This window comes from Pteropus medius, unplaced genomic scaffold (genome assembly GCF_902729225.1).
Source record: "Pteropus medius unplaced genomic scaffold, Ma_sr-lr_union100, whole genome shotgun sequence".
In the NCBI taxonomy this organism is placed as follows: domain Eukaryota; kingdom Metazoa; phylum Chordata; class Mammalia; order Chiroptera; family Pteropodidae; genus Pteropus; species Pteropus medius.
In genome coordinates, this window is record NW_024342471.1 from 17,509,157 (window position 1) to 17,531,414 (window position 22,258).

General features: G+C 35.9%; 1 protein-coding gene and 1 non-coding gene across 4 annotated transcripts in view; both read left to right on the top strand.

The window, feature by feature from the left end:
* The first annotated feature begins 1,027 nt into the window (after nucleotides 1-1,027).
* The window catches only part of NCOA3 (nuclear receptor coactivator 3), a 95,214-nt gene continuing 73,983 nt past the window's right edge, over nucleotides 1,028-22,258 (top strand). For 2 of the 3 annotated variants that reach the window (XM_039864532.1, XM_039864534.1), the window contains exon 1: nucleotides 1,028-1,178. The gene's annotated coding sequence lies outside the window, so the exon portion shown is untranslated. The remainder of the gene's footprint in view (nucleotides 1,179-22,258) is intronic. The other variant, XM_039864533.1, reaches the window with a different exon arrangement.
* Nucleotides 12,215-12,333, top strand: LOC120604106 (5S ribosomal RNA). Its single transcript, XR_005653257.1, has one exon. It is a non-coding gene; the product is annotated as a 5S ribosomal RNA (ribosomal RNA).

Consider the following 22,258-nt stretch of genomic DNA (forward strand, 5'->3'; position numbering starts at 1 on the left):
CCAGGATCCTTCCGGCTGCTCTACTGAGAACAGACTCCAGGAGGAAAAGGGTGGAATGGAAGCAGGGGGCAGTGGTGAAGCTACTGCAAAAGTTCAGGTGGAAAATGATGGTGGTGGAGCTAGTAAGTGTTTATTTATATCATTCTATTCACACTCGAGACAAGACCGATTCAATATTATTATCTAATAAATGGCCCATATTAAAATTTACCCCCAAGTCTTTTACATAAAGAAAACAAAACTTGGATCCAATCAAGGCTCGCATATTGCATTTGGTTTTCACCTCTTTCATGATTTGGTATTTTTTAGAGTCCAAGCTCGGTGTTTTGTAGCATGTCTCACATTCTTTATGTCTGATTGTTTTTTCATAGGTTCAATTTCGCTTTTTTTTTTTTTTGGCAAGACTACAGGGGTGGCGTTATGCCTTCCCCATTGCATCATATGAGGAGACACATAATGTCAGTTTGATCTGTTATTGGTGATGCTAAGTGATGGTGATTGGTGACTGATCGTTTGGTTAAGGCGGTGTCTGCAGATCTCGCCACAGTAAAGCAAGGTGTTCCCTGGACTCTGTGTCATAATACTTCGGGACTGAGTATACAGTGAATAGCCTATAGCCCAACAACCTTTCACCCAGTTACTTTAGCGTCTAACGAACAGCGCGGCTTCTGACCTTGTGCCTCAGTTTGCTCCTCTGAACAATGAGAATAGTGCTCCCTAAAGGATGCTCGTTTTGAGGACGAGTGCTTGCACACAATAAACGCTCCATAAGTGTTAGATATTACTGGACGAAGGCAAATATGAAAAAATTTAGGGCAGGGCTAGGGTTGCATTCTGGTCCTCCCAACCCCGCGGCAGCTCCCAGGTGGTCAGTGAGGGAAAGCGGGCCCAAGCTCCACGCCGCCACGCCCTCGCGCCGCGGAAGCCCGACGGGGCAGGGGCGCCCGCGGCCCAGCCCGCGCAAGGCCCCCTGGGACCGGTAGTGCTGGGCGGGGCCGCCGGACTACATATCCCGGCGATCCCCGCGCCGAGGCTCCTGCCGCTGCCTCCTCAGCCGGTCCACAGCGACGGCGGCGGCCGCGGCGGCTGAGTCGGTGGCAGTGGCGGCTGTGGCGGCTGCTGGCTGAGCAGCGAGTTTCCGATTTAAAGCACATCTGCGAGGAAAATGGCGGCGGGCGGTGAGTGGAGATAAAGGAGGAGCGGCTGCGGGCGAGGGGGTGGAGTGCGAGGCGGGGGAAGAGGGCGAGTCCCCGGGGCTGCCGCGAGCTGGCGGCTTGGGCTCCGCGGAGGCGCTGAGGGGCGCGCCGAGCTGGGGGCGCGCTCAGAGAGTTTCGGGGTGTCGCAGCCGCGCCGCTTCCCCGCAGCCGGGGGACGGCCCGCGGCCAGAGGAGGGGAGTCGGAGCAGGGCGGCAGCCGTCTTGGGGAGGTCCAAGAGGGTCCCCCACGCGGAAAGGTCACCCCGAGGAGTTTGGGGGGACCCGCGGGGGCCCACTTTCTCCTCCTGTCCTTAAAGTTTTATCTTCCTCATGCCTCTCCAGTCCTTGAGGGCGGCTGTTGGAAGCTGCCCGCGTCCCCCTGTTCCCGCTGCCGTGGCTCCTTCGCAGTTATTCCGAAGAATTAGGGGGCGGGGGAAGCCACTCAGACCCGCAGCGGCCCCCACCCAGCCTCCGAGTCGTCCTCGGGATGGGGTCGGATTTTGTTGCTGTGTTATCTCCTGCACTTGAGCATTTTTATTATTTTAACACCAATTGCCTTCGTGATTTCCATTTTGGGCATGGGTAGGTTCTCAGCAGTTTTCTCAGTAAAAAGGCATTTTGCTACCTCTTGTGTGAAAGCTGGGAAATGGCAAGTGGGAAGTTGGTGGATACATTTCGGGCTCGGCTGTCTTTATTATTACTATTTTCTTCCTTCCCCATCTCTAATCTTCTTACGTACATTGGTTCAATCTGTAACGATTTAAATAAACTGTCTGTCTTGCACATGTCTATAAAAAACAATCCATGAGTCGTTGGGAGGCTTAGTTGCTTCCCAGGCAGTTTGAGGGCACCAAGGGTGAAAAAAGTTAACCAAAAGAGCAGTTGTCAAAGGGAGAGAGCATCGTCTCGAAACCTCACTAGCCGGAGGAGTTTGGGTTTCTCAAATGGAATGACACGAAAGGTATGCGATTCTCTCGAAGTCGAAACTTTTTTCCCCTTACCGAATGTAAAGACTTCCTTTTTGCAGTTTTCGAGCAGCGCTTCAAAGCCAACCTGTTTTTGTTATTAAGCCTGTGCCGTAAAGAAACAGGAAGGCGAGCACCAGCTGGCTTGCTGCAGTGGTTTTAAATGGAGTTGAATGAGATGAGTGAGAGTGGTATGTTGAGTGAGATTGCTGCATCTCCTTGATTTAAATGCCTGGCCTCGGATCCACCTAACTGGTCCGTGGCTGCAAGAAAGCTCCAGTATTTGTTGCAGCAGGTTGTTTAGAGGATAATGGAAACAAAAATATCATAGGTCTTCAGTGAATGCGCATAAACTCAGATGTTAAATGGAAATCTGTAAGTTTCTGAACTGCTTGTTCTAATTGTTGCTTGTTTATTTAGAATAGGTTATACCAGATATGATACCACCTGGAAAGGTACAAAAACATTGAAAATTGAGTCTCTCTTCTACTCTAACCCCTCCAATTCCTCCTCCTAGGAGGCACTGTAACTGGTTTCTAGGGTATCCTTAGTCTTTGGAATAATTATTTTAAGATTTTCACTTGAAACACACCCCTATTAAATTCTAGAAGCAAGGAAATAAAAAATGAACAGAAGAAAAGGAAAATGGGGTGAGAATACTGTTTTCTTTTTATTGTCTTAAAAAATGTTGATAGCTATTAGACCTCTTCTGAACTTATTGCGTATGTTGCTTTATTTACTGAAACCCTTAAATAATCTGTGGGGCTTTATGATGAAGAACCCTGCTGGGTTCATTGTTTGTATGTAAGAGGAAGCCTCTCTATCTAACATGTAAAATGATATTGAACACTATAGCTGCTGTCACTGGAGGTTGCTTCAGGTTCTGCATTTAAATGAGCCGCAATCTAGATTGCCTGTGATCTTAAATTATAGGGATATGTTACGTATTGATAGAAATGATTTAATTGTCCAATCAGCATTAAAAGAAGGCATATGCCAGCTTCTGGCATACAGAAGTACATTTTGGATGCGAGGATTGTGGACTAAGTGGGAAGCTGTAGTGTTTCTAGAGCAGTTACAGAAAACGTACCTACCATAAAATAATTCTTAACTACAGAGGCTTTGAAAATGCCTAACAACTCAGCATAATTAACAAGATTTCTATTTTTATAAGTTTTAGAATGTATTTTAAATTTACCAACACTAACAATTCATTCAAAAATTCTGTGATATTAGAGTTTAGGGTGTTAGGGATAATATTAAATAATTTCACTATATTTTGAAAGTGAGTATACTGTGCATTCCTCTCCCCCCGTATAAGAATTATTTCTATAAATCGCCCTCCACCCTCTAAGCAAATAAGTTAGAATTCATTCAGTAAAGAGTGAGTGTACTGTTGGACCCTGGACCCTTTTCCTAAGAGACATGTGAATAAAATATAGTTCTCGAAATGGTTACTTACTAATGCCTTACTATGTCAGGGACACATTAAAGATAATTAAAAAAAATTCAATCTTGCGCATTAGCAGTATGATTCTAGAATAGTTCTTTTTAACTTGAAGACTTTTGTTTTTGAGAAGTCTTTTAAAATAATAACTTAAAAATTTCTTATTTTAGTTTGGACAATAGGGTAAGATAAAAAAACAAACTACTATTGTCCTATCCCTAATTGGTGTTAAAATAAATAGCTTTAGGGTTTCTTTTTCTTTTGCATTTTTTTTAGGCTATATAATTTTAAGCCCTGGCCAGAGGATGTAGACTACTTTTGAAAACTTTTATTTTGTCTCAAATTTAGAATGAATATAGCCTCCATTGTTAGTCTGCACAGCCAAGTGACCACGATTTAACACAGTGTTACTCCTTTAATCATGATTGAAGAGGTACTGCAGTTTCTCATAGGTTAAAGCAGAGTACCTGTCCCAGTTTGGTTTGAATTTATTATACTCTGTAGTGTAGAATATTCCCTGTTTGCATTATTGAGTGGTTAAAGCTCTGGGAGCAGAAAGTTAGTGTTGGAAATGTATGTTTTCTTTTTCCTCATAGTTCAACAAATTAAAGAAATAGGTGACTGTATGTTAGCTTAGATCCTCACGGAAGATCTAAGATTGAGTGGTGCAGTAAAATGTAGGCATTTTCTTCCATTTTATGAGTGCTTTTTGGGAGTGGGGGAGGGGATTACAAAATGAACATTTCACAGTTAAAGTAGAGGAGGGGCTCTATTGTAATGAGGCTTACTTCTTCACTTTGTTAATGTTTACTAGGTGAATTCGTTTGGGCCACTGGTTTCCTGGCAGAGTTTCTGGGAGAAGGTTATTTTGGGTTAAGGATGCAGTTTATCTGGAGCCTAACCTTATTTTCAGCTCCCTAACAAATGATAGGATTGACTTAAATTTAATAGCTTTTCCTTTTCCTACCTTCTGGTGGAGAGTTGTTAACTGAACAGGAAAATGGCCAGAAGATACACAGCAGGAGTAGAAATGAAGACGTGCAGTGTCTAGAAGGCTGATTTATCCACAAACTGGATAATCTTAGACTGCATACTGCCAGTTCCCAACTTTGTCGGCATTAACTCCGTTTGGTAGGTTCTGCTGACCTAGGTCAATTTACAGGGAGGCAGTAATAAAGGTTTATTTTGACTAACTCTGTAGTAAACTTTGTGGCCTAAAGGAAGAGGAAAGAAGTCTGACCTAACAGGCACACATGGGCTTTACCTATTTCAAAGAATATTCTAAGAGCAAATGGACTAGTCTTTTCTGTTTGTCCTTTTTCCTATTTTTCAATAGGAGCATCTCTATCCTACTTTTATTTTCTGTTAATATTTTTTATTGCTAGGTTCTAGGAAAGACTTTTTCTTGTCTGTTGTTCACCTATGAAGGTATTCTTCTAAATCGTTTAATTTCCTTAGAGGCTGTGGGTGAGGGTTCTTTACTTTTTGGAAAATAGGCTGACTAGATTCTGAATTTAACTCATCATCCACATCACGATGCAAAGGGAATATTGGCCTGGGTATCACATAGTAATGGATTATCTACTGCTCCCTCGGGCTTTGCTTTTGGTAGCTATGGAAGCTGAGTTGGAGTGGTAGATGGATAGATGAGAAAGGACTGCAGAAGTCAGCATAATCCTCAATTAGGATAAGCCTCATGGTTAATTGAATGTTGAGTGTACAGGTTAAATCCCATTATAACAAACTCCAGGGGACTAGCTAAATTATTTTGTTGTACTGGAATTAAGCTTTACTGAATATTATTTAATATAAATTAGTTTTGTTTTTGTTAGAGATGTTGGAAAAATATTTATCGTAACAATTTGACAAATCGTTACTCATGAACCAATGCGTTTTACCTTCATTTTTAATGCTTTTGCCTTTAAAAAGGAGAGAACCCATGTTGAGCTGGGCAGATAATTCATATATCACCTCCCCAGTTGAATAGCCCCAATGGCTTATCTTAAGCATATAAGTTTATTAGTAAGTACTACTGCCGTGATCAAAGTGTGGTCAGAGAAAAAGGGAATTTCCCCAGGTTTCCAGTTTACTTCTGCTGGTAATTTTTTCTGCCCCTGACAGTTTTTTTAAAATAAACCAATATACTTCATTTTATCTTTGCTTTATCAGTAATAATTAATGTAGACCTTTCTATTCATCCTAATGTAGAGACTCTTAGATCTCTATATGGTATTGGTAAAAAAAAAAAAGATGGTACTATTTAGTCTTTAAGTTACTTCCACATAAATATGAAATTTTTCAGAAACAGGATTAATATACATAGGAGAAAAATACAATTTTTATGCTTGGTCAGAAATATATTCTTTCTGTTCTGTTCTGTTTTAGACTGGTGTTTGCCAAACTTCAGGCGTTTACATCCTACCTTCATATCTAAGGCTATAGCATTTTTAGTTGTAGAGAGTTTTGATTGGGTGCAGCAAGGCATTTTTGAAGTCATTCTTTTAAATAGAAGTTCCATGAAAGAGGGAAAATCTGAAAGAGGGAATTTCAAACAACCCAAGCAGCGTTTTGAAAGTTCTCAAGTCTTAAGAATAATGACTGACTAGTAGGCAGGAAGCCTGCAGTTGTATTGTGGTATTGTTCCTCCATCTTATGCATTTGAGAACTTGAGTACAAAAGAGAAGAAAGCATGGGGAGGGAGAAGAAAGGGTTTTAACAAAAAAAGGGTGGTGGGGAGAGGCTTTTAGGGTAAATATTCTTTGCTCTTCTGTTTAAGTGAAATGTAAAACCAAATTATTTTAAGAGGAAATGTTTATCATAATCTGAATGTCTTAAACTAACATTTTTATAAATGCGAGTTAATTATTTTTGGAGGAAAGAGCATGTGATCTCATACTCAGTTTTAAAACAGAACTTTAATTAAAAAAAAATCTACATGTGAAAACCTTTAAATATTTTCCTCCTTTTTTGCCTGATCGATATTTGTTAACTTGTTTCTTTGAAAAGAATAGTTACCAGTGAGGAGTTGAGAATCATTTGTGAGTTTATATATGTATATATGTAAAGTTTTGTACAAATCAATCTCTCTAGGTCTGTTTTTAAATTTATAAAACAAAGGGGTGGAGTATGTGCTCTTCCAAGGTTCTCTATATTAGAAAATTCTGTAAATGCAAAGCATCGTGTAGATTGTAGAATGGCCTTTTACTTGCATTTTATTGGTCAAACTCTGAGTGAATTAAGCTCTTTATACCATATAATGGTGTGAAGATACAGGTTTTTGTGCTGACTCTTGAGTTTGGGGACAGAATGACTTTGAGCTCCTGACTTCATAGTATATGCTACAAGCTGCAAAAGTGTGTGTGTGTGTGTGTGTGTGGTTTAAGAAAAGTCATATTTTCTTTACTTTCTAAAGCTGTCATCAGTGAAATAATTACTGAATTTAAGTTACTCTGGAGAGTAGCTATATCAGCTTGATTTTTGTTTTCAGGTTGAAATCTGGCAACTTTATTTGAAAATGTTTTAAGGATTACCCAGTAGTCTCTTCACCAAATCGTGTCTTTAGTCTACACACTCTCTGCTCTATCCAAGCTCATCTCTTTCCTTTTTCACCTGCCTGATTGTAGCTGTGTCTTGTGACGATAATTCTTTCCAGCCAAGGTAGTTGGCTTCATTGCTGTCAGAGCAAGTATTTGCTTGTATCTAGGACAATCTAACTTCACCAGTGAGAAAAATAACTCCACACGCATGTTGCATCTATTGGAGGGTCACTTGTATCTTCTTCATATAATAAAACAAGTCTATTACTATATTAAGTTTTAAAAATAATTTCAAGAATCAATAAAATAAATTCAGGAAGCGACTTTCACAGTGCCCAACCATATCTAGAATGATGGAAGCCTTAGGTGTATGGATCCCACATTAGGCAAACCTGAAGTTGTGAACTTTCATCAATAACCTTCATTGTCCCTTTTCTTTCCCCAGAGTACAAAATAGCTCTCACATATGACTTTTTAAACTGTCTTTTTATGCCACTATTCTCTTAATCCTGAGGCCTTAAGCTTCAGTTCTTCTTTAATTTGCTTCTGCTTGGCTGTTGCCCACTTCCCCATACACATAAATGCTTAAGAGTTTTTAAGCTTTCACTATTTAAGGCACCGTGAAAGTTAAAAAGGTTTTGACCTCCAAGTGTACACAATACTCACATCACTTCAGTACTAGGCAGTTTCTTTTGCCTATAAAGATGGTGGGGAAGTTCAGAGGGGAAAAGGGACAACCTCTGACCAGGTTATCGGGATGCAGGACTTTGAAGAATGAGCAAGATTTTAATGTGGAGAGAGCATGGTTCCTATTGGTGGGAAATCATTAACAACAGCACAGAGGTAAGACATTTCAAGACTTGATCATTTAAATATCCATTGAATGTTGTGAGAGATACGATCGAATAAACTGGTTTTGTTTTTGTAGAATCCTGTTCATACATTTTTCTCCCTAGTCGTCTCTACACTTCTGCTAATTTATTCTTATTAAACATCATTTTGATCACATTTTTTTTTTTTTGCTTAAAAATCTGCAGAATACAACCCAAATTCCTTAACCTAATATTCAGTTCTTATCGCAGGTTATTTTAAAAATTGATCTTTCCTCTTTTTGTTGCTCCATGTTTCAGTCATGCTAATTTTTTTCTGCCTCTTCTCTCTTGCTGTCTTGTCTAGTCATTAAGGTCCAGCTCAGATTCTGTCTCCTTTAAGTAAATTTCCCAGACCACCATAGATGAAAATATAATTCTTATTGCCTGATACGAATTGTAAATGCATAGGAGTCAGTATTTATTGATTGGTAGGGCAGATTCAAATTGTCTATTCTTTGGAGTTGGGACCATTTCTTTTTTAAACTTTTAAAATCCTCTATTATTTTTTCAATTATATTCATTTTAGGTACCCCAAAATGCTTGGTGTTTGGATGTGAATGTTTCTGCAGTTTAAATCTCCAGTTAATTTTTCTATTTGGAAGTTAAGATAAAATTAGAGTCCTAAGGATTTGCTTGGGACTTACATCTTCCTCATAGAGCCGTCCTAGATAAATCATGTCTGGGCCTTAGAATACATTCATATTTCCCAGTTGCCCTAGCACTAGACAGTCCTGTAAGTTGTGCAAATTTTTTATTAATTACCGCTGTTTTTCAAGGAATTGTGCTAAGCATTGTGGGCTTTAAAATCCCTTTGCGATCTAGGAGCTTGTAATCTAGTTGAGAGATAAGTGTAATTGAAAAAACATAGATCTAGCAACATAAATAAGTGGTTTGGAAGTTCAGAGGAAGAAAAGGTTATTTTTAACTGAGATTGTTAGGGAAAACTTAATAGAGTAGATGGTATAGATCTAAAGGAAATTGCTGTTTCTAATCTCTCTTTCCCATATCTTTTATTCTGTAGTACTTAGTTATAGTAGAAAATATTATAAATCAAGGTTAAGGCTGCTACTATTAGAGGATATTCTCTGCTATAATTATGGATGTCTCTTCAGTTTCTTTTTCCTATTCTGTCCCCCTCCTTTATTTCTAATTAACAAATAGCACAGTGGGCTCTCACTGTTTTCACTTAAAAAAAGAACTTGGAGAGTCTTCTATACTTCATATTTTTAAAAGGCTGTATAATATTCCATTGTCCGAATGGATTTATAAAATTTATTTAACTGGTTCCACCTTGCTATTTTCAATCTTTTACTGTTTTGAATGATGCTGCAGTAAACTGTATATAGATCTGTGTGCTGGGATGAATATATTTCAGTACAAAAATTTTGGAAGTGAAATTTCTGAATCAGAGAAAATGTACATTTAAAACTTTAATGGTTTTTTTCCCAGTTGCCTGCAAATAGTTTATACCAAATTTATGCTCTCACTTATTCATGAGTGCCTATTTGTTTCTCTTTTCTTTTTTATCTTTTAAAAACTTATCCCTTCACATTGCTCGACTGCTTAAAGGCATGAGATCTTCTGCCATTCATTGTCTAAGAGTTTGAAACTAAACTTTCCATGGAGGTCCCAAAGCCTTTTATAATATGACCATAATCTATATTTCCAGTATTATCTCCTTTATTTTATCTGTATATCTACACTTTAGTTCTTAAGTCTCCCTTGCTTTTCCCTTTACCCTCTTACCCTGGTAAAATTCTTGAGGTAAAAGAAAAAAGCTATCATTTCTCAAGTTCCTATGTGCCTGGAAACTGTTATGTGCTTACTGTACAGTATCTCATTTAATAGTCTGAGTTTTTTGTTGTAGAACTCTCGCTTTTTTTAAATGAAGTCTTATTCAAAACCCTATTCAAATACAAAAGGTGATTCTATTAAAATTTATTTTCTAAGTTGAAATTTAAACTGGTCACTGGTTATAAAGGCAGCAAAAATGAGACTGTTATGAATATAAAATTTGAAATTGGGTTTCCAAGAACTATTATGAACCTAATCCATCTCTGCCTCTTGTTTATTTCTATAGTATTAAGACAATCTCAGCTCATACAGAGATTTAGTTGCAAATGGTCTCAGTTCAAAAATAGTTTTTGAAATATATAACAGGTACACATGGGGCAAATTCAAAAGGTACAAAGCAAAGTAGGCACCCTTTCTCAGTTTTCTCCCAGCCACCCGTTTTAAGTGCAGTTTGAGTTTTGACAAATATAAAGCAGTTGTGTTAACTGCCACAGTCAAGGTGCAGACCCTTCCTGTCACTCTGGGAAGTTCTTGCTTGTCCATTTGCATTCAGTCCCCTTCTGGGTTTTGTATTCAGTCAGTCAACCACTGATCTACTTTTCTATCACCATAGTTTGCTTTCTTCTTTACTCTCCCCCTCTCCCCAAGTTTTTAGAGGCATTAATTGACATTCAGTTAATGGTATATATTTAAATTGTACAATTTCAGTTTTGACATATTTGTCTACTTGTGAATCCATCACCATAGTTAAAATAATGGGAATATATACTACCTCCAAAAGTTCCCTTGTATCCCTTTATAGTCCATCCCTCCCTCATCTTCAGGTAATTACCGACCTGCCTTGTGTCGCTAAAGGTTAGTTTGTATTTTTGAGAATTATATATAAATGGAATTAACAATATATACTTTTTTGAGGGGGGCTGGGTTCCTCCTCATTTAGTATAGTTGTACTGAGATCTGTCCATTTCATTGCATATATCAATAGTTTCTTTTTATTGCTTAAGATATATTGCGTGTCTGGATATATCACAGTTTATCCATTCATCTGTTGATGAACATTTGCGTTGTGTCCTGTTTTTAGTCATCAGAAATAGAGCTGTGATATTTGTGTATAAGCCTGTGTGTATAGTTATATGTGTGGTCATATACTTTATTTCTCTTGAGTAAATGCCTAGGAATAGAATGGATGTGTTATATGCTAAATGTATGTTCAACATGTAAAAATTTTAAGAAACTGCCACCTGTTTCTCAAAGTGGTTGTACCATTTTATGTTTCTCTGAGCAATGTATGATAGTTCCAGTTGTTCACCAACACTTGGTATGGTTAGGCTTTTTAATGTTAACCATTCCAGTGGTTGTATGGTAGTCTCTCATTGTGACTTCAATTTGAGTTTCCCTAGTTTCCCTAATCACTAATAATGTTGAACATAATTTCATGCGCTTATTTGCTATTGGTATATTTTTTTATTTTTTTAGTGAGGTATCTGTTCATATCTTTAGCTTATTTTTGAGTTGGCTTGTTTATTTTATTAAGATATAAGCATTCTTTATTTTAGATGCTAAACCTTTTTGGATACATGTTTTAGAAGTGTTTATTGAATCTATGGCCTGCCTTTTCATTTTTCATAATAGTGTTTTGGAGCAAAAGTTTTTAATGTTAATGGAGTTCAGTTTATTGATTTTTGTATTTTAATAGTTTATGCTTTTTGTGTTGCATTTAAGAAAATCATTAAGATTTTCTCTTATGTTTTCTCTAAGAAGTTTTGTAGTTTTAGGTCTTAAATTTAGGTCTGTGACCCATTTGAGTTAATTTTGTCTAGAGTGTGAGATAGGTTGAGGTTTATATTTTGGCATATGGCTGTTTTTCCACCATCATTTGTTGAAAGATTATCTGTTCTCCATTGGATTGACTTGGCACCTTTGTTGAAAATCAGATAGCCAAATGTGTGTAGGTTTACTTTTGGAGTCTCTTCTTTTTCATTGATATATCTGTCTGTCTGTCTGTCTCCCAGTTTATCTCCCTGTCTATCTCCTATCTATCTCCCTGTCTATCATCTCATCTAACATTTACCCTACTCGTGAAATCAGGTAGGGTAAGTCTTCCAATTTCGTTCTTTTTCAAATTGTTTTGGCTATTCTAGATCGTTTGCATTTCCACATAATTAATCTTGTTGATTTCAGCAGAATCTCTTGTAGCAATTTGATTGTGATTATACTGAGTCAGTTGATGAATTTGGGGAGAACTCATTTCTTAAAAATATTGTGTCTAATAAAGTTGTAATATGTAAGGGGAAAGATTTAGTGGGGTGATCACTTGTGAGTTATATAGATCTCTAATCCTATGCTGTATAATTGAAACTAATATATTATTGTATGCCAAATGCAATTTAAAAAAAAACATTGCGTCTACGGCCATGCCATCCTGAACACTCTTGATCTCGTCTGATCTCAGAAGTGAAGCAGGGTCGGGCCTGGTTAGTATTTGGATGGGAGACCACCTAGGAAGACCAGGTGCTGTAGGCGTTAAAAAAAAACCACTCATTGAATTGTACAATGTAAATATGAGCAACTAATTGTCTATTATATTTTAATAAAGCTGTAAAAATATTGTGTCTTTTGTTCCATGAACACATTATATATCTCTTCATTTATTTATATCTTCTTTAATTTCTCTTAGCAATGTTTTGTAGTTATCACTGTAGCTCTTAAAAAAAACTTTTGTCTAATTTATCACTAAGTTCTCTATTTTTTAAAATGATTGTAAATTTCAGTTTCCAGTAATTTGTTAGTATGCAGAAATACAGTTGGGTTTTGTATATTCACCTAGTATCGTGTAACCTTCCTAAACTCATTTATTTTAGTAGTTTTTATGTAGTTTGCATAGGATTTCATACATAAATGACCATATTGTTTGTGAATAAAGACAATTTTATTTCTTCCTTTCCAATTGGTATTCCTTTCTCTCGCTCTCTTTTTTTTTTTTTTTTTTTAATTGTAGTAGCTAGTGCTTGCAGTACAGTGCTGGGATTTTTTTGATTGTAATTGCATCGAATCAATTGGAGAATTAATTTGGAGAGATATCTTTTATTTTTTAATTTCTAAAATAAAAAAATTAAATTTTCAATTACAGTTTGCATACAGTATTATATTTCAGGTGTACTGCATAGCGATTAGGCATTTATATAATTTATGAAGTAATTACCCCAATAAATCTAGTACCTATCTGACACCATGCATAGTTATTACAATATTATTGATTGTATAGCCTATGCTGTGTTTTACATCCCCATGACTGTTTTGTAACTACTAATTTATAGTTTTAATCCCTTTCCCTTTTTTTACCCGCTCCCTCCCATATGTGCAGCTATTAAAATATTCTCTGTGTCTATGAGTTTGTTTCTGTTTCGCTTGTTTATTTTGATCTTTAGATTCCATATGTAAGTGAAATCATATGGCATTTGTCTTTTTCTGTCTGACTTACTTCGCTCAGCACAGTACCCTCTAGGTCCGTCCATTGTTGTTGCAGATTGCAATATTTCATTTTTTTTTTTATGGCTGAGTAATATTCTATTGTATGTACATACCACCAAGATATGGACACCCAGGTTGCCTCTATATCTTGGCTATTCTAAATAATGCTGCAGTGAACATAAGGACGCACATGTCCCTTTGAAATAGTGTTTTAGGTTTCTTCAGATAAATACCCAGAAGTGGGATTATCGGGTCCTCTGGGAGAGACAGATGTCTTTGTCCTGTTCTCAATCTTAGGGAGTAAGTATTCAGTCTTTCATCATTAAGATGTTAGTTATAGGTCCGCTTTGTATCTATAACTTTCTCCTTCCCGTCCCCCTTCCATTTGTTATTGAGTTGTAAAAAGTTTTATATATTTTTATTTTTAAATGTATATTCTGGATATACATATTTTTATCAAATGTTTTGCAAATACTTTCTCCCAGTCTTTGGTGGTACAAATCTTTATTGGTAGTCAGAGTTGTCTCTATACTAACGCTCAAGTTCTCGGTCATGTGTATATTTTGGGGAATAATCAGTGTTTTAAAACTTGAATAATAGTAATGCAAACATGTCTTATAGACCCTATTCCTTAATTTGTATAAATGGAAAGAAAAACTAAAATTGTTAATCTGGAACATACCAGTTCTTAAACACAGTTAATTATTTTCTACTGTATTTAACTGTTGAAAGTCATTTTTCATTTGAAATAGTCAGGAACTTATTTTTATTTTTCTCTTTAATAAGAATCAGTACGTCTTTTTCTATTTCCACATTTAATATTACAAATTAAGATGGAAAACATCAGTTATATTGGTCTGGTATAATCCTAATAAAAAGATGCCGAAGACCTGTCTAAAACCTCTGAATCTTACCTGTGAGGTTTTGTCACTGTTCTGTCTTTCACCCTCACTAGAAAACCCAATCTTTATGGTTTACTTCTATTACTGTAGAATATATTTCTTTCTCACCAAGCTATATTTTACTGTCTTCTCTTTTTATGGTTTCTGTGCTTAACTGTTCTACTGAGTTGTATTAGCTTTTGAATGCCTCCACTGTAATGAGAAAATAACAGCTTCACAATGTGCTATTTGTCACATTTAGTATTTGTATTAAATTATTGTAACCTTAAGTCGCCTAAGTATCTCTCTGGACACTTTTTCTTGCTCAAAACCCCTCAGTTTACTTACCAATCTCCTTACTGTAATTTGAAGATATATATTTTAATTCTGTTATGTCTGATTTATTTCTTTTATGCTGGAGTTTTGGAACATTTTGCAATTTACATTTAAGAAGGATAGTTTAAAAAAAAACAGTGGAAATTTCCAGCTTAAAAAAATCCAACTACTGGTCTAATAACTGCTTTGCAGGAAGAAAGAAATATGAAAATGAACCGCAGACGTTCTGGATGTCAGCCTGTGAAATTTTCCACTATTTCCCATAATAACATGCAGGCATGCTTATACTGTGGGATTCAGTGCAACTGCAGTTGCACTCTGAGTGGAATTTGAAGCTACTCTGTCAATGATAAAATGGCATCTGGCTAGCTTTTAGTGAGCAGGGCGTAAATTCGCACATCTAAGGTACTGTATGTTTCATCACCGCCTGAAGTGTGGCCATAACACTGAACTTCCAAGTTATTTAAAAGTCTTCCAATTTCAAAACTCTTGTTTTAAATGAATTTTGATTTTTAAAATTTCAGTAGATTTATTATGCATCTGAGAATATAGACATGTAAAATCTTTCTTTTTAGTGACAATGCTAGTGACGTTTTTATTTTACAGGATTTTATATTATCTTGAAGAATGCTCAGAAAATTACAACTAAGTTTTTAAAAGATTTGCATAAGCTCAGTATTCGTTTGATACGATTCAAGAAACATTGTAACCTCTATTTCAGGTTCGTGTTAATCTTTCAAAGAATCAGTAGACTTTATATTCAAGAGTAGATTATAAATATACTGTCACCACCCACTGCTACCTTGTTTCATCTCTTTCATGGCAAATACCTAACAATGGTATTAAGAAAGATATTGAGAAATTCAGATTTTATGAATTAACCTTTTAAACTCTTATGCATTTCTACAGTGAAGAATTTGAATGTTCATAGTGATACAACAGATATACATATCTTTGTATATTTTAAAGCTTATAAGTCATGTTTTGGAAATAAAATCATATTAATATATATCTTTTCCTGGACTGTTAGGTTTTAGATTTGAATAAGAACAGCATTGTGGTGTAACAGGGGACTCCACCCCTTCCCTGTGATCCGCTCTTCCCTTGTACAGCCCCATCCTTCCTCTTGACCTCTTCTGTATCTATAACTCTTCTTCTGTCTTCATGCATTTCCTCTTCTACGCCTTCATTCTATCTCCAGCTAATTTATCCCTTTCCTCTAAGCTTAAATTTTCTTCTGGCGCATAGCCTTTTTTTTTTTTGCCCCTGTCAACTTTCCATCCTTCAAGTCTCTCACTTTTTCTAGTTGCTCACTATTAACCAAGTCTCTATCTTTGGAAGGCTTCTTTGCTTCTAGTGTTCTCTGCTCCTGACAGATTGATTTTCTTTTAGTCTTTGACCCCTCAGACATACAGATCCTCACACTCTTTCAAATCTTCCAACTCTCATTTTTGCCTTCATGTTTCAATTTATTCCACACAGATTTATTGAGTGCTAGCCATGTGGCAGGCTGTTCTCAAGATGTTAGGGATATACCAGTGACCAGAATACCTGTGAACAACAAAATAAAACCACATAAGTGGGTTGGAAACTGGTGTGTGTTTGCGTGTTGTGGAGTTTACATTTTAGATAAGTAGTCATGGTGGCCTCTGAGAAAATACCATTGGGTCAGAGAGTCCCAGAAGTAAGCCTTGAGAACGTGGGAGGCTTCTGTGCGGAGGGAACAGCCAGTGCAAAGGCCCTTTGGCAGGAGCATTCTTAGTGTGTTTGAAGAATAGCAAGGTGGCCAGTGTGCTAGAGCACAGGGAACAAATGATTTTTTGAGAGAAGGAATCTGAGAGGTAACAGTGGAGCCTTGAGACAGTTGTATGTCTTCAGCTTTCACTTTGAGCAAAGTGGGGGACTCCTATAGGTTTTAAATTTTTGATTATTCCAAAAGGATCTTATGATCATTGATTTTTTTCTCCTCCCTTCAATTAAAAGCATTTAATTATATAAATAGTTCATGTTCATTTGGCAAATACAGAGAAATACAAAGATCAAAGAACAAATAAAGGTTACCAGTAACCTCAACATCCATTATTGAAGATTTTGTGTGTTTATCTTCCCACTTGTTTTCCTTTTTGCTTGTATATGCACACATACGCATGTGTGAGCACATTCCTTCTGCACTGTGGGGTTTTGGCACAGAGCCAATACACTGATTTAGGCTTTAAAGAGATCCCTCCAGCTGCTTGTGAAAAGTAGCCTATGAAAGGGCAAGAAGCAGGGAGGAAACCTATTAGAAGACTATTAGAGAAATCCAGGAATGAGATAATATCAGCTTAGATCATAGTGGTGGCAGCAGAGGTGATAAGAAATCAGATTTTGTATATATTTTGAAGGTATAGCTAACAGAAATTTTTTTCTGGTTTCAATGGGGGTGAGGAGGATGGCTGAGTGGGGTGGGGTGGAACAGGAGAAGGAGGGAAGAATCAAGGGTGACTCAATTTTTGGCTTGAGCAACTAGAAACCTTTGGTTTCATTTTTCTTTCTTGTCAAACTATCCATCCAAGATTGAATTCTGGATCTATCTTTTATTATGTGTTTTTCCTGTTCATTTGAACTCATGATTATTTCTTTTATCAAACTTCTAGTCTGTTCTGCCCAGCTTGGCACTTGGTACCCACCATAAGGCGCTATATATAACAAATTGTTTCACTAGTATTAGTCTCCTAACTAGATAGTGGGCATCCTTTTACTGGATCATGCTGGATTTATGAATCTGCTCAAGGACTAATAACTTTCTGAGTACATTGTGGGCATTCAGTAAATGTTGGTTAATTGTACAGTCATCAGGCTTGAGAGCAAGGTATGAGAATACCTTAAATACCCACTCTAGCTTTACCGTGGCTTACTGACATCTTTTGAGGATTACTTGTTTCAGATAGTTATTTTCCTCAGTTATTTTGAGTCTAAAAAACCATTAAATACTTTATTTCCGTAAAATATTATGTATTATCTTTAATTTTGCAGTACGAAGACTTTTTAAATAATGAATATTTATTGCTTACCTGATATGTGTAAAGCATCCTAGATGATAAAAAGAACAAAGATGAGTGAGAAAAGGTCCCTGCCCAGAAAGGAGCTCGTTCTTTGGTGCAGGCAATACAGCATATATACAAATATGTCTTTTATGAACATTACATTGTATTATGACTGAGTGCAAAAAAATTACTATAATGCCTCTGACATTCTAAAGGTTGTAGGGGTTCTTGCTTCTTTATTCAGTGGTGTTAGACTTGTGCTTTGGGTTCTTCTTATTTTTTAAAATAGTTTTTCAGTCTTACTCCAAGCTGTTGCTACTTGCCGATGTGGTGTACTTATCTCCCTCCTCCCCTTTGCTTTTATTTGCATTTTATTTCCTTGGATCCTTATTTTACATCAGTATATAGTTTTTATTCTTTTATAAAATCTCCTTTTCTTTCTCATATGCTACTTATATGTTATCTTACATAGGAGCACTTGCTTTCCTCATCTTTTACCTTTGCTTTACCTCTTCATTTCTTAACCTTTCTACTTTAAAAATAATTTCTGTAACACATTCAGGATTCCAGAACACATACAAGATCTTCAGGGAATTTTCGTGTGGAAACATTATTCTACTAGTTAAGGCAAGGAATAAATTCTTCAAATGGTCCTCACTTATTAGAAGCTGTCTGGATTGGGGGATGTGCTATCTGTCTACAACTGAGTTGTCTTAAGTTTCCCTCGTTTGTAAGGGATTAAATCTTCTAGACAGGGAAAAGGATAGGAAAGTTGATGAAAGCAAAGCAATATTTTCACTTTTATGTGAGTTGTGGCCATCAACTTAGTTTTTTCTGTGATAATCATTTCTACTTTGTGATAGAATATTTTTCTTTAGAAAGATTATGGAATGTAACTCATGAATATTTTAATGATAATCGAGTTAGTTCAACAAATGATTACACAGAAAAACCAAGGGGATTAAAATGTCCTATTTAGATGACCTTTAGTTGATTTGATATAAGTCTTTGGGTCTGGGAATGCATGATGTGATTTTTAGGCATGTCATTAAAAACAAAATATGTAATAATTTATTTGGGTTGGAAGAGTAGTGGTGAACTTAAGCTTTGACATTTTATCCAAGAGAGTCTGACGTTCAAATCTTCAACTGCAATTAACCACAAGGCTTTAACTACAAGCTTTGGAAAAATGATTTGTTGACACAGTATTAGATGGTTTTTAAAAACAATTCTCTTGGAAAAATGACATGCTGACACATATCATGATTTTAAAAAATATAATTTGCTCTTTCTCCTGAGTTGTTTCATAAACCAAAGTTGTTATTCCTGTCTTTCAAATGAATCTGTTTTATTTTGAGAAACTAGAGATGAAGTTATATCCCTGCCCTCCTGCCTACTTTTTAAAAAAACTTTCAGCATCTGTTCTGGCTCTTCTTTTCCTCAGACCTTAACTAAGAGCAAAAAAAGCCTGGATGCCCGGCTTTGGTTCCAGGACTTCACTTTGCATTTGCTAAGGTTTTCTGTAAAAAAAATCTAGGTACTATTGCCTAGGTAGTGTTGTGTTTTAGTATCTTTATTGGGTTGCTTAGCTCTTTCAACCTTTGGGACAGTCTGTTTACTCAACTTTGGTTTTTGACTTTTCCTTTCTTGTCCCATGGAAAGTGTATGTGCTAGTAAAACTTAAACTCTGTGAGCGCTGGGAGTTACTTATTTTGTTTACTGCTATATGCTTAGTGCCCAGAATGGTGGCAGGCACACAGTAGGTATTCAAGTATTTACTGAATGCATTCAGAGTAGCATTAGCAACAGTTCCCATTTATTGAGCATATACTATGTGCCAAAGTGCTAAGCACTTTGAATGGATTTAGTGGTATTTCCATTTTATTGCTGAGTGAGTTGTTTCCTATCCATATGTGTATGAATGGATGTGAGGGAGGAAGGAAGTTATGAAGCTAGCATTTGTTGAGGATTGTTACCAAATTTAATCAAGCTTAAGATGCCGTCAGTTATGCAATGCATTATTTTACCACTAGGAAAGAAAATGTAAAACTGCCAATTACACTATCAGATATTGTCAATAACATGACACATTCTGATTTCAAAGGTATAAAAATATGAAAAAATGTAAGAATCTCTAAAACAAGGAATACCAGTAGTTTTACATAGTCTCTAATGATCATAAAGCCATCTATAGATATTATTATCTTCATTTTAGAGATGAAGAAAATTAGGATTTTTGGTTAAGTTCACAAATTCTCACGGTAGACATCCAAACTGAGGTTTTTCGGATTTCAGAGGCCATGCCCTTTTTACTACCTCATACTGCTTCATGAGTAACAGTACATTGGCCTATCAGCTCTGGCTTGACGATTTTTAGTTGGCATGGCTTTAAACATTTTCTTAATGTAGCTGAGTTTTTCTTTTTTTTTTAAATCAACAAAATCTTTGTATTTACTGTGTGCCAGCTACTCTATTTTTATGTGTATACAAAACAATATAAGGCCTTATTTCTTCCTCTCAAAGAATTTACAGTCTATTCAAGGAGATGAGAAATAAACATGAAACTAGATAACTAGAGAAGATTTAAATAACATTTCAGAGAATAATGAAAGAGGTTTAACAAGGCATTGCAGGATTAATTGCAAAATAAATTATACAAATAATTGCTTTTGGAGTTCAGAAGAAGAGATTGCTTGAGGCTAGAGTAATCCAGGGAAGGATTTAAATGAATTCCTGGGAGATAGTTTCAGTTAGTGAGATTATTTACTTACTTTAAAATTGTATTAGTGTTTGTTACAAATGGAGCTGCAAACTGTTGAACATGCAGAACTTTAGTACATTGTTTTTTTCTCTCTCAGAGCAGAGGAACTACCTGCCATAGAAAAGTAGAAGAAATCATGTGGTGTCAAGTAGATGGGGAAAGTACTCATTTTCAGAACAAAGACCTTTGGGTGAAAAAGAAGGTGGCACTCCCGCCTCCCTAAATGCCTTGAGTGCCACTCTTGCCACACCTACAATCAGTTGCACTTTCTGAACCAGTGCCAAGGTTAATTTCTGTGGCTCTTAAAGTTCATGACGAACTTTGAAAGGTTGGAACAAGCATTAACTCCTTTTACATTACTAATGTTTTCTGTATTTTGAAATAGGGCCTCTTAGTTAAAGATGCACACAGAGTGGTCCACCATGTTTCAGGAGAATATGATTGACAGTGTTTCAGACTGTATTCCTGAATCAGACCCTTGGAACTTAATGTTGGGTTATAAGATGAGTTGTTTTATAGGCCAGTCAAAAGCAAAATAGTAAAGGCTTGGAAAGCAGAACTGCATTTTGGAACTTGTTGGAGAATCTTGAGCATTTTATTTAACCTTCTGAGTTGAATCACACCAAAGATTTTTTCCCCCCTATTTTTTAAATAAATAATTTGTCTTTCTTATTTAAAAATAACTTGGCAATACATGTACATGGCTAACAAAAATTCAAACTCTACAAAAAACTTGGAAGTGAGGTTTCCCTCCCACTTTCTTTTGTTTCCTAGTTCCTTCCTTAGAGGCAATCACTGTTACCATTTTCTTTTGTGTATATTTACAAATATATCTGTATATGTCTATAATCTTTATATTCTGTATATCTACTCCCTTTTTTATAAGTACAAATGTAGCATATCATAAACATTGTTTTGCACCTGGTTACATTTAACAGTATATTTTGAAAATTGTTCTGTATGGGTACATACAGATCTAATTTTTTTTTTTTTAGCAGATTGTCAGTTTATTAATATGCCATAATTTAACCAGTTTATTATTGATGGACATGGTTTGTTTCCAGTATGTTGCCATGTAACAGCAGAATGCTGTAGTGCATTTTCTTGTATGTGTTTTTATTGTAGTTTTAATTTGCATCTCTAATATTAGGAATGAAATTGAACATTCTTCCTCCCAAATGTTTAAAGGGTATTTGTATTTCCTTATTCAGTAAATTTTATATTTCTTGTTCCCTTTTCTTTTGGGTTATTGGTCTTTTTCTTAGTATTTTCATATGATAAGTTAAATCTCATATTTAAAAAAGATATTTGCTTTTGAAAAATGTTACAAATATTTTCATGCCTTTTTTAAAAATAGTAATGGAATTGTACTTTTTTGGCAGGTAAATATCGCTTAATTTTACATTAAAATGTCCACTTTTCCAGTATCCTTAAGTTTTTTGTAGCTCATCTTGTACATTTTTGTACAAGATGGAGTTACATTTTTTAAATATTCATTTTGTATGTAATATACCTAATATGGTTAAAAATTTTTTGTTGTGGTAAAATATATATAACATTGCTATTTTTACCATGTTTAATTGTTCAAGTCAATGTCATTAAGTATATTCATAATGTTGTATAACCATCATCATTGCATTTCCAGAACTTTTCATCATTCCTGACAGACCTAATATGTTTTTAGGTAGCAATTTCAGTTTATGACATAATAACTTCCTCTCATACTTAAAAGCTCTTTTTAACCCAGAGACACAGAACTCTATATCCTTGCTCAAAGGAGAGGTTTTAAGAAAGAGATATAGCTATAATTGGGTAAAAGTCTCTTGTATTCTGAGAATTCTCTTCTGATATTTTTCTCCAGTGTAGGTTATCATTTTCTTGATCTTCTTCCAGCAATATTACTTTTTCCCCTTGCTTTATATTTTGGAAAATTTCACACATAGAAAAGTAGAATGACATTGATCCCCATGTAC